This window comes from Mobula hypostoma, chromosome 6 (assembly GCF_963921235.1).
Source record: "Mobula hypostoma chromosome 6, sMobHyp1.1, whole genome shotgun sequence".
In the NCBI taxonomy this organism is placed as follows: domain Eukaryota; kingdom Metazoa; phylum Chordata; class Chondrichthyes; order Myliobatiformes; family Myliobatidae; genus Mobula; species Mobula hypostoma.
Window position 1 is genome coordinate 50,115,534 of NC_086102.1, and position 15,046 is coordinate 50,130,579.

At 42.9% G+C, this 15,046-nt stretch overlaps 1 long non-coding RNA gene across 1 annotated transcript in view; it reads right to left on the reverse strand.

Moving 5' to 3' along the window:
• LOC134348040 (uncharacterized) overlaps positions 1-15,046 on the reverse strand; it is a 50,552-nt gene that overhangs the window by 14,548 nt on the left and 20,958 nt on the right. The window lies entirely within an intron of this gene.

Consider the following 15,046-nt stretch of genomic DNA (forward strand, 5'->3'; position numbering starts at 1 on the left):
GTCCAGACCCATTCAGTTATAATCTGGGTCCTTAAGTCCCAGCAACATGCTTGTAAGTTTTCTCCACACTCTTTCAAGTATATTGAAACCTTTCCTGTAGATAGGTGATCAGATCTGCAAATAACAGACCCTCCGACATCTTGAACAACTTCAACATAACATCTCAGCTCCTGTACTCAGAATCACGTTTATTATCACTGGCATGTGTTGTGAAATTTGTTAACTTAGCAGCTGCAGTTCACTGCAATACATAATATAGAAGAGAAAAATAATAATAAATACATCAGTAAATAATTATAAGATACTTATATTGAATAGATTAAAAATCGTGGCAAAGAAAACAAATAATATATATTAAAAAAGTGAGGTTAGTGTTCACGGGTTCAATGTCCATCTATGAATCGGGTGGCAGAGGGGAAGAAGCTGTTCCTGAATCGCTGAGTGTGTGCCTTCAGGCTTCTGTACCTCCCACCTGATGGTAACAGTGAGAAAAGGGCATGCTCTGGGTGCTGGAGGTCCTTAATAATGAATGCTACCTTTCTGAGACACTGCTCCCTGAAGATGTCCTGGGTACTTCGTAGGCTAGTACCCAAGATGGAGCTGAGTACATTACAACCTTCTTCAACTTCTTTCGGTCCTGTACAGTAGACCCCCTCCCCCCTATATCAGACAGTGATGCAGCCTGTCAGAATGCTCTCCACAGTACATCTATGGAAGTTTTTGAGTGTATTCGTTGACTGCCAAATCTCTTCAAACTCCTAATGAAGTATAGTTGCTGTCTTGCCTTCTTTATAAGACTTACTTTGTTTTGTCCTCCCAGAGTGCAACATCTCACACTTTTTTACATTTAATTCCATCTGCTATTTTTCAGCCCAATTTCCTAGTTGATCTGCAAATAGGTTTATCCCATTTACCTCATTATCATCAAAATCATTAATGATAACAATGCACCCAGCACCAATCCCTGCAGGATTACAGGGATTAGTTACAGGCCTCAAGTCTCACAACCATCTACTACCTCTCTGGGTTCTCCCACTAAGCCAATGTTGGATCTAGCTGGCTATTTAAATATCGTGTGGCTCAAACTTCTGGACCAGCCTCCCAGCAAAGAGATCTTGCCAAAATTCATGTAGAAAACATCGACTGCCTTTTCTTCATAAACCAACTTGGTAATGCCCTTCAAAATCTCTTCTAAGATTGGTTAGACTTGACCTACTATGCACACATCTTTGTTCACTTTTCCTAATCAGGCCCTGTTGAGCCAAATAGTTATATATCCTGTCCCACAGATATACAAGCACCTTACCATAACTTGTTCACTACTGATGTCAGGCTTATTGGCCTACAATTTCCTGGCATATTCTTAGTGTTTCTTTACAAGGAGCAATATTCGGTATCCTCCAGCTCTCTGGCTAAGGATACCAAATAGCTCTGCCAAGTCACCTGCGATTTCTGCATTAGCCTCTCTCAAGGTCCAGGAAGACACCTAGTCAGGCCCTGGGGATTTACACACCCTAATTCCCCTCAGGACAGCCAGCACCTCCTCTTCTGTAATCTGGATATGATCCATTACCTCATTATTCTTTTGCCTCAGTTTTTTAGTCTTTGTGTCATTATACCAAGTAAATATGGATGCAAAACTTAATTAAACATCGCTCCCATTTCTTTCAGTTCCATGCATAAATAATCAGAATCAGATTATCATCACCGGCATATGACGTGAAATTTGTTAATCTAATGCAGTACATAATCTAGCAGGGAGGGAGAGGAAAAAAAACACAATAAATAAACAAGTAAATCAATTACATAAATTGAATAGATTATTAAAAAATGTGCAAAACCACACTGATCTTAATATATCTGTGGAAGTCCTTTTCTGTCAGAGCAACTTCATGTCTTCTTTTAGCCTTTTGATTTCTCTCAGGAGTTCTTTTGCATTTCTTAGATTCAAATGCCCCCTTTGATCCTGACTGACTATACCTGTTATACAATACTCCTTGATAACCAAGGTTCCCTAAACTTGTTAGCCTAACAGGAACATAAAACATATAGGCTATGCTGCATTATCAATATTTCACTTCAGAAGGCCTCCAAATAACTTTTTGTCAGTAAATAGCCTGTAACAAGCCACACCCGCCATCAAAATTGACAGTACTCCAATTTAGAATCTCATTCTGAGGACCAGTCCTATTCTCCATAATTACTTTGAAATTAATCAGCCAGAAGTAAATGTATTACCAACGCACATATATGTCACCATCTACAACTTTGAGATTTGTTTTCTTGTGGGCATACTCAATACTTCATGATAGAATAATAATCATAACAGAATCAATGAAAGACCAACCAGCTTGGGTGTTCAATCAGTGTGCAAAACACAACAAATTGTGCAAATAAAAAAGGAATGAAAGAACAATAAAAAGATAAACAAGCAATAAATATCAAGAACATTAGATAAAGAGTCCCTGAATGTGAGTCCATAGGTTGTGGGAACATCTCAATGAGGAGTTAGGTGAAGATGAGTGAAGCTATTCCCTATAGTTTAAGAGCCTGATGGTTGAACCTGGTGGTGTGAGTCTTCTTCCTGATGGCAGCAGTGAGAAGAGAGCATGCCCTGGGTAGTGGGGATCCCTGATGATGGATGCTGCTAGTTTGCAACAGCACTTTGGATACATGTGCTCAATGGTGGGGAGAGCTTTAACCATGATGGACTGGGATGTATCCATTACGTTTTGTAAGATTTTCCATTCAAGGGCATTGGCATGTCCATACCAGCCTGTGATGAAGCCAGTCAATATACTCTCCTCTACACATCTATAGAGGTTTTTCAAATTTTAGATGTCACAGCCAAGTCTTCACTACCTCCTAAGGGAAATAGAGGCACTGCCATACTTTCTTCGTACTTACACTTCTGTGCGGGCTCCAGAACAGATCCTCCGAAATATTTACATCCAGGAATTTAAAGTTGCTGACTGTTTCCACCTCTGATCCCTCGATGAAGACTGGCTTATGGACCTCTGGTTTCCTTGTCCTGAAGTCAATAATGAGCTCCTTGTTGACTTTGAGGAAGAGGTTGTTGTTATGGCACCACTCAGCCAGATTTTCAATATCCCTCCTATATGCTGATTCTTTACCTCCTTTGATTCAGCCTACAACAGTGGCGTCGTCAGCAAATTTGAATATGGCATTGGGGCTGGACTTAGCCACACACTCATAAGTGTAAAGGAAATAGAGCAGGGGGCTAAGCACACAGCACCTGACCTACGTTGATGGAGATTGTGAAGGAGATATTATTGCCAATGCAAACTGACTAGGGTCTGCAAGTGGGAAAATCGTGGATCCAATTGAACAAGAGGCATTGAAGCCAAGGTCTTGAAGGTCAATGATTAGTTTGTAGGGGATGATGGTATTGAATGCTAAACTGTAGTCAAAAAGGAATATCCTGATGTATGCATCTTTGCTGTCCAGATGTTCCAGGGTTGAGTAAAAAGCCAATGAGATGGCATCTGCTGTTCTGGTAGGAAACCCAAGTCGCTTCTCGGGCAGGAGTTGATATGTCTCATCACCAACATCTCAAAACACTTAGTCCCTGTGGAATTAGTGCTACTAAATAATAGTCATTGAGGCAGATTATCATGTTCTTCTTGCACTGATATAACTGAAGCATGCTTGAATTAGGTGGGTACCTTCGACTATCGAAGTGAGAGGTTAAATATCTCATTGAGTACTCCTGCCAGTTGATCAGCTAAGGTTTTTAGTACCTGGCCAGGTAGCCCCTCTAGGCTAGATACTTCTTGTGTGTTCACCCACATGAAGGCCGCTCACATGTCAGCCTCAGAGACTGAAATCACAGGATTATTGGGGGCTGTTGGAGTTTGTGATGGCTCCTCCATGTTCTGACATTCTTTTATCACTGAATTCAAAGTGTTGCACTAAACACACTATTGTCACCTTCATCAGTCTTGTTCCCTAAGAGGGGACCCAGAATCACACTCTCCCTAATTGGGTCCTCTACATATTGATTAAGGAAACATTCCTCAACGCATCTGACAAACTCAATCACATCCATTCCCTTTACAGTATGGGACTCCCAATCAACACGTGGAAAGTTAAAATCACCAACTATCACAATCTTATAATTCTTGCAACTGTCTGCCACCTCTCTCGAAATTTGTATCTCTAGATCCATTGAAACTATTGGGAGGTCTATAATATAGTATCATTAACACGGTCATCCCTTTTCTATTCTTCAGTTCCATGCATGTTAGACAATAGGACCATAAGACGTATGAGCAGAATTAGGCCATTTGGCCCATCAAGTCTGCTCTGCCATTCCATCATGGCTGATTTATTATCTCTCTCAACCCCATTCTCCTGCCTTCTTCCTTTGACACCCTGATTAATCAAGTACCCATCAACGCCTGCCTTAAATATACCCAACGACTTGGCCTGTAAAGCCATATGTGGCAATGAATTCCACAGATTCATCCACGTCAGGCTGAAGATATTTTTCCTCAACTCCATTCTAAATGGATGTTCCTCTATTTTCAGGCTGTACTCTCTTGTCCTGGACTTCCTCACTGTAGGAAACATCCACACCACAAAGGCCTCTATATAAGCATTTCAATATTCGATAGGTTTCAATGAGACCCCCTCCCCCCATTCTTCTAAACTTCAGTGAGTACAGGCCCGGAGCCACCAAACACACCTCATACATTAACCCTTTCATTCCAAGAATCATTCTCATAAACCTCCTCTGGACCCTCTTCAATGCCAGCACACCTTCTATTGGATAGGAAGCCCAAAACTGCTCACAATATTCCAAGTGTGGTCTGACCAATGCCTTATAAAGCCTCAACATTACATTCTTGCTTATATATTCTGGTCTTCTTGAAATGAACTCTAACACTGCATTTGCCTTTTTTGCCACTGACTCAACCCGCAAATTAACCTTTAGGGAATCCTACACGAGAATTTCGAAGTTCCTTTGCATCACTGATTTTTGAATGTTCTCCCCATTTAGAAAACACTAATTTTTTATTCCTTCTACCAAAGTGTCTGACCATACACTTCCCTACTCTATATTCCACCTGCTACCTCTTTGCCCATTCTCCCAATCTATCAAAGTCCTTCTGCAGACACCCTGATTCCTCAACATCTCCGTCTATCCTTTTATTGTCTGTAAACTTGGCCATAATTCCACTAATTATATCATCCAGGTCATTAACATTTTATGTGAAAAGTAGCAGACCCACCACCAACCTCTGTGGAAAACCACTAGTCACCAGCAACAAACCAGAAATTTCACCCGTTATGCATATACTTTGCCTTCTGCCAGTCAACCAATTTTCTGTCCATGCTAGTATCTTTCCTGTAATAACATGGCCTCTTATCTTGTTTAGCAGCCACATGAGCAGCACCTTGTCAAATGCTTTCTGAAAATCCAAATAAACAACATCCACTGACTCTCCTTTATCTATTCTGCCTGTTAATACCTCAAAGAATTCCTGTAGATTTGTCAGACAAGATTTCCCCTGAAGGAAACTATGCTGACTTTGGCCTACCTTATCAGGTACCTCCAAGTACCCTGAAACCTCATCCTTAATAATGGACTCAAATAGCTTCCCAACCACTGAAATCAGGCTAACTGGCCTATAATTTACTTTCTCTTGCCTCCCTCCCTTCTTAAAGGGAAGAGTGACATTTGCAATTTTCCATTCCTCCAGAATCATTTCAGAATCTAGACATTCTTGAAAGATCACTTTTAATGTCTCCACAATCTCTTTAGCTAACTCTTTCAGAACCCTGGGGTGGAGTCCATCTGGTCCAGGTGGCTAATCTACCTTTCAATCTTTCAGCTTCTCAAGCATATTCTCCTTAGTAATTACAACTATACTCACTCCTGCCCCCTGAAGCTCAAATTTCTGGCATACTGCTAGCATGTCCCACAGTGAAGAATGACGCAAAATACTTATTAAGTTTGTCTGCCATTTCTCTGTCCCCCATTACTATCCCCCCCTCCCTGCAACTTCTTCCAGTGGTTACATATCCACTTTTACCTCTCTTTTGCGCTTTATACATCTGGAAAAATATTTTGGTATTTTCTTTTATATTATTGGATAGCTTATCTTCATATTTCATCATTTCTCTCATATCTTTTTAGTTGCACTTTTTTTGGTTTTTAAAAGCTTCCCAATCCTCTAATTTCCCACTATTTTTTGCTCTATTATATCCCTCTCTTTGGCTTTTATGTTGGCTTTGACTTCCCTTGTCAGCCCAGTTGTGTCATCATCCCTTTAGAGTACTTCTAGGTCCTCGGGTATGTATCTATCCCACGCCATTTGAATTGCTCCCGGAAACTCCAGCCCTTGCTGTTCTGCCTTCATCCCCGCAAGTGCCCCTTTTTCATCAACTTTGGCCAGCTCTTATTTCATGCTTCTGCAATACTGCACTGTAATATTGATGCACCTGACTTTAGCTTCTCCCTCTCAAACTACAGGGTGAGTTCTATCATATTATGATCCTAAGGCTTGCTTTACCTTAAGTTTCCTAATCAAATCTGGTTCATTACACAACAACCAATCCCGATTTGCCTTTCCCCTGGCGGGCTGAACCATAAGTTGCCCTAAAAAGCCATCTCATAAGCATTCTACAAATTCCCTCTCTTGGGATCCAACACCTACCTGTTTTTCTCAATCCACTGGCATACTGAAATCTCCCATGACTATCATAACATTGCCCCTTTTACATGCCTTTTCTATCTCACACATTCTGGCTACTGTTCAGAGGCCTGTCTATATCTCCTATCAGGGTCTTTTTACCCTTGCAGTTTCTTAACCCTACCTACAAAGATTCTACATCTCTGATCCTATGTCACCTCATTCTAAGGATTTGATTTCATTTTTTACCAAAGGGTCCATGCCACCCCCTCTGCCTACTTGCCTGTCCTTTCAATATAATGTATATCCTTAAATGTTATCTCCCAACTATGATCTTTTCTCAGCCATGACTCAGTGATGCCCACAACATCACACCTGCCAATCTCTAACTGCATTACAAGATCATCTATTTTACTCTGTATACTGCATGTATTCAAATATAACACCTTCTATCCTGTACTCAGCATTCTTTTAAATTTTGTTCCCATGTTATACTTCAACTCATCCCACTGACTGCAAATTTGCCCTATACTGTATCTATTTGTATAGCAACTGCTCCATCCTTAGCCTGATCATTCCGGGTCCCATCCCCCTGCCAAATCAGTTCAAACACTCCTCAACAGCGCTAACAGAGCTGCCCGCAAGGACATTGGATCCCCTCACTGTCAGGTGTAAGCTGTCCTTTTTGTTCAGGTTGTACCTTCCTCAGAACAGATCCCAAGTTATCCAAAAAATATGAAATCCCACCCTGTGTACCAATTCCTCAGCGGTACATTCATCTGCTAAATCATCCTATTGTTACCCTCAATGCCGCATTGTACAGGCAGGAATCCAGAGATTACTACCCTGGAGTTCCTGCTTTTTAACTTTCTACCTAACTCCCTATATTGTCTCTTCAGAACCTCCTCCCTTTTCCTACCAATGTCATTGGTACCATTTTGTACCAAAGCTTCTGACTGCTCACTCTTCCCTTCCCTCTTTAGAATGCTTCACTACCAGATGAATTCAACACCTTCTATGCCTGCTTTGAAAGGGAGAATATAACTACAACTGTGAAGATCCCTGCTGCACCCAGTGTCTCTGTGATCCCTATCACAGTGGCCAACGTTAGGCTGTCTTTAAAGAGGATGAACCCTTGCAAGGCGGAAGGTCCTGATGGAGTACCTGGTAAGGTTCTGAAAACTTGTGCCAACAAACTGGTGGGAGTATCCAAGGACATTTTAAACCTCTCACTGCTACAGGCAGAAGATCCCACTTGTTTCAAAAAGGCAACAATTATACCAGTGCCTAAGAAGAATAATGTGGGCTGCTTTAATGACTGGTAGCCCGGTAGCACTCACATCTACAGTGACAAAATGCTTTGAGAGGTTGGTCATGACTAGACTGAACTCCTGTCTCAGCAAGGACCTGGATCCACTGCAATTTGCCTATCGCCACAATATGTCAATGGCAGATGCAATCTCAATGGCTCATCACATGGCTTTAGACCTTGTGAACAATATAAACACCTATGTCAGGATGCTGTTATTCGACTATAGCTCAGCATTTAACACCATCATTCCCATAATCCTGATTGAGAAGTCTCAGGTCCTGGGCCTCTGCACCTCCCTCTGCAATTGGATCCTCAACTTCTTAAATGGAAGACCACAATCTGTATGGATTAGTGATAATATCTCCTCCTCACTGATGATCAACACTGGTGCACCTCAAGGGTATGTGCTTAGCCCACTGCTCTTCTCTCTCTATACCCATGACTGTGCAGCTAGGCATACCTCAAAAACCATCTATAAATTTGCTGATGATACAGCCATTGTTGGTAGAATCTCAGATGGAGATGAGAGGGCGTACAGGAGCGAGATATGCCAACTAGTGGAGTGGTGTCACAGCAACAACCTTGCACTCAAAGTCAGTAAGATGAAAGAGTTGATTGTGGATTTCAGGAAGGGTAAGATGAAGGAACACATACAAAGGTACGTTCCAATGAGACAGGGAAAGGATGATAGGCTACAGGAATCATGGTGTACAAAGGCTACTGTAAATTTAGTCAAGAAGAAAAGAAGAGCTTGCAAAAGGTTCAAAAAACTAGGTAATGATAGAGATCTAGAAGATTATAAGGCTAGCAGGAAGGAGCTTAAGAAAGAAATTAGGAGAGCCAGAAGGGGCCATGAGAAGGCCTTGTCGGACAGGATTGAGGAAAACCCCAAGGCATTCTACAAGTATGTGAAGAGCAAGAGGATAAGACGTGAGAGAATAGGACCAATCAAGTATGACAGTGGAAAAGTGTGTATGGAACTGGAGGAGATAGCAGAGGTTCTTAATGAGTACTTCGCTTCAGTATTCACGACAGAAGAGGATCTTGGCGATTGTAGGGGTGACTTACAGTGGACTGAAAAGCTTGAGCATGTAGATATTAAGAAAGAGGATGCATTGGAGCTTTTGGAAAGCATCAAGTTGGATAAGTCACCAGGACTGGACGAGGTGTACCCCAGGCTACTGTGGGAGGTGAGGGAGGAGATCGCTGAGCCTCTGGCGATGATATTTGCATCATCAATGAGGACAGGAGAGGTTCCAGAGGATTGGAGGGTTGCAGATGTTGATCCATTATTCAAGAAAGGGAGTAGAGATAGCCAGGAAATTATAGTCCAGTTAGCATTACTTCAGGAAATTATAGACCAGTTAGTCTTACTTCAGTGGCTGGTAAGTTGATGGAGAAGATCCTGAGAGGCAGGACTTACGAACATTTGGAGAGGCATAATATGATTGGGAATAGTCAGCATGGCTTTGTCAAAGGCAAGTCATGCCTTACGAACCTGATTGAATTTTTTGAGGATGTGACTAAACACATTGATGAAGGTAGAGCAGTAGATGTAGTGTATATGGATTTCAGTAAGGCATTTGACAAGGTACCCCATCCAAGGCTTATTGAGAAAGTAAGGAGGCATAGGATCCAAGGGTACATTGCTTTGTGGATCCAGAACTGGCTTGCCCACAGAAGGCAAAGAGTGGTTGTAGACGGGTCATATTGTGCATGGAGGTCAGTCACCAGTGGTGTGCCTCAGGGATCTGTTCTGGGACCTCTACTCATCGTGATTTTTATAAATGACCTGGATGAGGAAGTGGAGGGATGGGTTAGTAAATTTGCTGATGACACAAAGGTTGGGGGTGTTGTGGATAGTGTGGAGGGCTGTCAGAGGTTACAGTGGGACATTGATAGGATGCAAAACTGGGCTGAAAAGTGGCAGATGGAGTTCAACCCAAATAAATGTGAGGTGATTCATTTTGGTAGGTCAAATATTATGGCAGAATATAGTATTAATGGTACGACTTTTGGCAGTGTGGAGGATCAGAGGGATCTTGGGGTCTGAATCCATAGGACACTCAAAGCTGCTACGCAGGTTGACTCTGTGGTTAAGAAGGCATACGGTGCATTGACCTTCGTCAATCATGGGATTGAGTTTAGGAGCAGAGAGGTAATGTTGCAGCTTTGTAGGACTCCGCTCAAACCCCACGTGGAGTTCTGTGCTCTGTTCTGGTTGCCTCACTATAGGAAGGATGTGGAAACCATAGAAAGGGTGCAGAGGAGATTTACAAGGACGTTGCCTAGATTGGGGAGCATGCCTTATTAGAATAGGTTGAGTGAACTCTGCCTTTTCTCCTTGGAGTGACTGAGGATGAGAGCTGACCTGATACAGGTGTATAAGATGATAAGAGGCATTGATTGTGTGGATAATCAGAGGCTTTTTCCGAGGGCTGGAATGGCTAGCACGAGAGGGCACAGTTCTAAGGTGGTTGGAAATAGGTACAGAGGAGATGTCAGGGATAAGTTTTTTATGCAGAGAGTGGTGAGTGTGTGGAATGGGCTGCTGGCAATGGTGGTGGAGGCAGATATGATAGCGACTTTAAAGAGACCCTGGACAGGTACATGGAGCTTAGAAAGATAGAGGGCTATGGGTAACGATAGGTAATTTCTAAGGTAAGGACATGTTTGGCACAGCTTTGTGGGCTGAAGGGCCTGTATAGTGCTGTAGGTTTTCTATGTTTCTATGTTTCTAATCCTCATAGAGGGATCAGAAGTGGAGAGAATGAGCAGCTTAAAGTTCCTGTGTGTCAAGATCTCTGCGGACCTAACTTGGTCCCAACATTTCAATGCAGCTATAAAGAAGGCAAGGCAATGACCATATTTCATTAGGAGTTTGAAGAGATTTGGCATGTCAGCAAATACACTCAAAAACTTCTATAGATGTACTGTAGAGAGCATTCTAACAAGCTGCATCACTGTCTGGTATGGGGGGAGGTGCTACTGCACAGGACTGAGAGAAGCTTCAGAGGGTCATAAATTTAGACACCATCTTGGGTACTGGCCTAAAAAGTACCCAGGACACCTTCAAGTCGTGGTGTCTCAGAAAGGCAGCGTCCATTATTAAGGGTCTCCAGCACCCAGGGCATGCCCTTTTCTCACTGTTGCCATCAGGCAGGAATACAGAAGCGTGAAGGCACACACTCAGCGATTCAGGAACAGCTTCTTCCCCTCTGCCATTCAATTCCTAAATGGACATTGATCCCCTGAATACTGCCTCACTTTTTAAATATATATTATTTCTGTTTCTGCACAATTTTTAATCTATTCTTTATACGTATACTGTAACTTATTTGTTTATTATTATTTTTTCCTCTGCTTCTATATTATGCATTTCATTTAACAAATTTCACGACACATGCCGGTGATAATAAACCTGATTCTGATTCTGATTCTGATTCTGAAACCTGCCTCATGCAACTTAGGGGTTACTAACTCTCTGTAGCTCCTGTCCATCACCTCCTCATTATCAAGCTGCAAGTCCAGCTTCTTAACACAATCCCTAAAGAGCTGCAGCTCAGTGCACTTTGTGCAGATGTAGTTATCAAGGGAACAGGAGGTCTCCCAGAGTTCCCACATCTCATACAAAGAACATACCACTAACTCTGGGCTCATTCTTGCCACAGTAGCTATGTATTAATAGTCAATGAGGAAAAAATACTTACTAGAAACTTACTTAGAACCTCCGTCTGTTCTCACCCAAGCCTGTTCAGCCAAAGCCTCACCCCTTTAATATTGTCCATTCCAACAATAGCCACTCCTACAATGCCATATTTCTTTTCATTGGTCTTTGCCAAGTTCCTAAGGATAGTTATGGTTGCAATGCGCCAAAGGGTCCTGAAAGGTTCTTTTTAAAGCGTGCGCTTCCTCCGCCAAATAAGCAACTGCTCTCGATGATTGCAGCCTGCTAATATTTGCCTCAGTATGTCCGCTCTGAGCACCGCCGTGACATTTTTCCACGATGAGTTATGCCACCTCTTCCCCTTTAATTCTCTCTTTTTATAAGGTCTAAAAGAAGAGAACCCAGAAGTTTGAGATGCCAGTTCTGCCCGTCCTGTAACCAAGTCTCACTATTGGCTACATTCCACGTGCTGATCCATGTTCTTAAGTTGCCTTATCTGCATTATTCCTTGCATTGAAATAGATGCATCTCAGAACCTTAGTCCCACCATGCTCATCAAGCAGTCAACTTCTACCTTTGCCAGTAGGCTTAACACCTACTTTCCCCACAACTACTCTGCTTGCTGCCCCGCCACTCGGGTTCCACCTCAAGACATTATTTCTTACAAAGTGAAACCCAATAGCATGAATGGCAGCGATGCTTCACTACCAGATGAACTCAATGCCTCTATGCTCGCTTTGAAAGGGAGAATATAACTACAGCTGTGAAGATCCCTGCTGCACCTGATGACCCTGTGATCTCTGTCTCAGAGGTCAATGTTAAGCTGGCTTTAAAGAGAGTAAACCCTCGTAAGGTGGAAGGTCCCGATGGAGTACCTGGTAAGGTTCTGAAAACCTGTGCCAACCGGTTAGCAGGAGTATTCAAGTATACTTTCAACCTCTTACTGCTACGGGTGGAGGCTCCCACTTGCTTCAAAAAGGCAACAATTATACCAGTGCCAAAGAAGAATAATGTGATCTGTCTTAATGACTATCGCCCAGTAGCAATCACATCAACAGTGATGAAACACTTTGAGAGGTTGGTCATGACTAGACTGAACTCCTGCCTCAGCAAGGACCTGGACCCATTGCAATTTGCCTATCACCACAATAAGTCAACGGTGGACGCAATCTCAATGGCTCTTCACACGGCTTTAGACCACCTGGACAACACAACCACCTACGTCAAGATGCTGTTCATCAACTACCGCTCAGCATTTAATACCATCATTCCCACAACCTTGATTGAGAAGTTGTAGAACCTAGGCCTCTGTAGCTCCCTCTGTAATTGGATCCTTGACTTCCTAACCGGAAGACCACAATCTGTGCGGATTGGTGATAACATATCCTCCTTGCTGACTATCAACACTGGTGCACCTCAGGAGTGTGTGCTTAGCCCACTGCTCTGCTCTCTATATACACATGACTGTGTGGCTAGGCATAGCTCAGATACCATCTATAAATTTGCTGACGATACAACCATTGTTGGCAGAATATCAGGTGGTGACGAGAGGGCGTACAGGAGTGAAATATGCTAACTAGTGGAGTGGTGCCACAGCAACAACCTGGCACTCAATGTCAGTAAGACAAAAGAGCTGATTGTGACTTCAGGAAGGGTAAAACGAAGGAACACATACCAATCCTCACAGAGGGATCAGAAGTGGAGAGAGTGAACAGTTTCAAGTTCTTGGGTGTCAAAATCTCTGAGGATCTAACCTGGTCCCAACAGATCAATGTAGTTATAAGGAAAGCAAAACTGTGACTGTACTTCATTAGGAGTTTGAAGAGATTTGGCATATCAACAAATACACTCAAAAACTTCTATACTTGTACCGTACAGAGCATTCTGAAAGGCCGCATCACTGCCTGGGCTACTGCACAAGACCGAAAGAAGCTGCAGAAGGTTGTAAATCTAGTCAGCTCCATCTTGGATACTAGCCTACAAAGTACCCGGGACATTTTCCAGGAGCGGTGTCTCAGAAAGGCAGCATGTATTATTAAGGACCCCCAGCACCCAGGGCATGCCCTTTTCTCACTGTTACCATCAGGCAGGAGATACAGAAGCCTGAAGGCACACACTCAGCGATTCAGGAAGAGCTTCTTCCCCTCTGCCATCTGATGGACATTGAATCTTTGGACACTACCTCATTTTTAAAAAAATATATAGTATTTTTGTTTTTGCATGTTTTTAAAAATCTCTTCAATATATGTAATTGATTTACTTGTTTATTTATTATGTTTTATTTATTTATTTCCCCCCCTCTCTCTACTAGATTATGTATTGCATTGAACTGCTGCTGCTAAGTTAACAAATTTCATGTCACATGCCGGTGATAATAAACCTGATTCTGACCTCACTGCATCTCTAGTTTAAACTACTCCCAAGCAGCAATAGCACACCTTCCCTCAAGGATATTGTTCTACCTCTAGTTCAGGTGCAAAATGTCCCACTTGCTCAGGCCCCACCTGCCCTGGAGGAGAGCCCTCCCTCCTGCACCATCACCTTAGTCACGTGTTAAACTGCACCATCTACCTTGCCTTACTAGCATGTTGCACGGGTAGCAATCCTAAGATCACCATGTGTGGACTTCTGTCTTTTAACTTTGCACCTAACTTCATGACAGGACCTCGTCACTCTTCCTGTTTGCATCATTGATACTGACATGGACCAAGACTTCTGGCTGCTCACTCTCCCCCTGAACAATGCTGTAGACTCAGTCCCAGACATCTCTGACCCGGGCATCTGGTATGCAACATACCACATCGTCCAGCAGCATACACAAAATGGTGGTGGAATGCAGCAGGCCAGACAGCATCCATAGGAAAAAACACAGTCGATGTTTCGGGCCGAGACCCTTCGTCTTCAAGACCCTTTGAAGGGTCTCCACCCGAAACATTGACTGTGTATTTTCCTATGGATGCTGTCTGGCCTGCCGTGTTCCACCAGCATTTTGTGTATCTTGCTTGAATTTCCAGCATCTGCAGATTTCCACGTGCTTACATCATCCAGGGGTCTCTTTTTCATGCACAGAATCTCCTGTCCGTTTCTTTAACCAAAGAATCCCTTATCATCACCACTCTCCTCTTTTCTTCCCTTTCCAACGGAGTCACTGAGCCAGTCTAAATACTAGAGATGTCACCCCTCCTAAAATGGTATACTTGTTATTGAAGGCAACAGCCACTGTCTGCTTATTCCTTTTCCCTCTACACAATCACCCAGCTACCTGCCTCCTGCAACTTGCGTATGACTGCCTTCCTCTAACTCCTGTATATCAACCTCTCAGTCTCCCTAACGATCTGTAGGTCATCCAGCTCCAGCTCCCTTAAGCAGTCTACAAGGAGCTGAGGCCGGATGCACTTCTTGCATTTG